The sequence below is a fragment of the Callospermophilus lateralis genome, chromosome 5 (assembly GCF_048772815.1).
Source record: "Callospermophilus lateralis isolate mCalLat2 chromosome 5, mCalLat2.hap1, whole genome shotgun sequence".
Classification (NCBI taxonomy): Eukaryota; Metazoa; Chordata; class Mammalia; order Rodentia; family Sciuridae; genus Callospermophilus; species Callospermophilus lateralis.
The window spans coordinates 88,399,969-88,401,313 of NC_135309.1; the positions used below are offsets into that span (position 1 = coordinate 88,399,969).

Below are 1,345 nucleotides of genomic sequence, written 5' to 3' on the forward strand. Positions count from 1 at the left end.
TTTTTTTTTTTAATCTATATACTCCAGCCCTATTGTATTGTGGCGTGGAGCTCTCCCGGAGACGGGAGGGGTCACAGGTCAGCGCTGGAGCCACCCGCGCGCCAAGGAGCACAGAGTGGGTAAACACAGCAACGGACCAACGCCTGCCTTCCCACCCTGAAGGGTGGTTTTCCGTGGGGGGTCACCCGGGACTTCCCAAGAGGACAATGGCTTCTGGAACTCGCCCAGTTGGTTGCTACCCTAGCAACCGTGCAGGGGTCACTCGAGAGTACAAATTAGTGATGCTGGGTGCTGGTGGTGTGGGGAAGAGCGCCATGACCATGCAGTTCGTCAGCCGCCAGTTCCCAGAAGATCATGACCCCACCATTGAAGACGGCTATAAAATACGGGTTCGTGTTGATGACGAACCTGTCAATCTGGACATTGTGGATACAACGGGACAGGCAGAGTTTATAGCCCTGCGGAATCGCTACCTGAGTGCAGGGGAAGGATTTATCATCTGTTACTCTGTCACAGATCGCGAAAGTTTCGATGCAGTTCGGGAGTTTAAAGAGCTTATTGATCAAGTCGGACATACTAACGATACACCTGTGGTTCTTGTCGGAAACAAGTCTGACCTAAAACAGCTAAGACAGGTCACCAAGGAAGAAGGGTTAGCTCTGGCCCAGGAATTCAGCTGTCCATTCTTTGAGACCTCTGCTGCATACCGCTGCTACGTTGACAATGTCTTCCATACACTTGTACAGGAGATCCGAAGAAAAGAAAAGGAGGCAGTGCTGGATGTAAAGAAAAAATCCAAACCCAAAAGCAATATATGGAAGAAGATAAAATCCCCATTCCAGAAGAACAAAGATTCAGTAGCTTGAAGGGAAGAAGGAAAGTGTTTATCTGTGAACTGCAGTGCTTGATCAAAGCCAGCCAGTAACCTGCATTAGTGAACTTGGTGCTTGTTCTTTTCTCCTGCTTTGACCATTATTTTAAAAATACCTATGAAGGGGGCATGCCTACCTGGAGCTTTCAATTATATGGCATTTAAAGTATTGTCTCTTAGTTGATTTCTGATTTATTAACCCAGTGATGCACTGTCTGATTTTAAATTGTTACATTAGAATTTGATATAGCTTTGTTTGGGGTTATGGTGCTCATAATTGATGTAATGTTTATACTCCAGGAGAATATGTATACCATGTTTGTTTGATGAATTTTGCATGAGGAATTTTATGCTGTACACTCCCCATCATCCTTCAACTTCAGTTTCCTGGGACTGGCCCAGAGAAGGACTTCAGTCTCCTCTATTCATTCTGTGCTTCCTTATCACAGAACAAAAATCATACAAGAAAATCAG

General features: G+C 45.4%; 1 pseudogene; it reads left to right on the forward strand.

The window, feature by feature from the left end:
* The first annotated feature begins 200 nt into the window (after positions 1-200).
* LOC143400464 (GTP-binding protein Rit1 pseudogene) lies at positions 201-866 on the forward strand (annotated as a pseudogene).
* Positions 867-1,345: the final 479 nt, after the last annotated feature.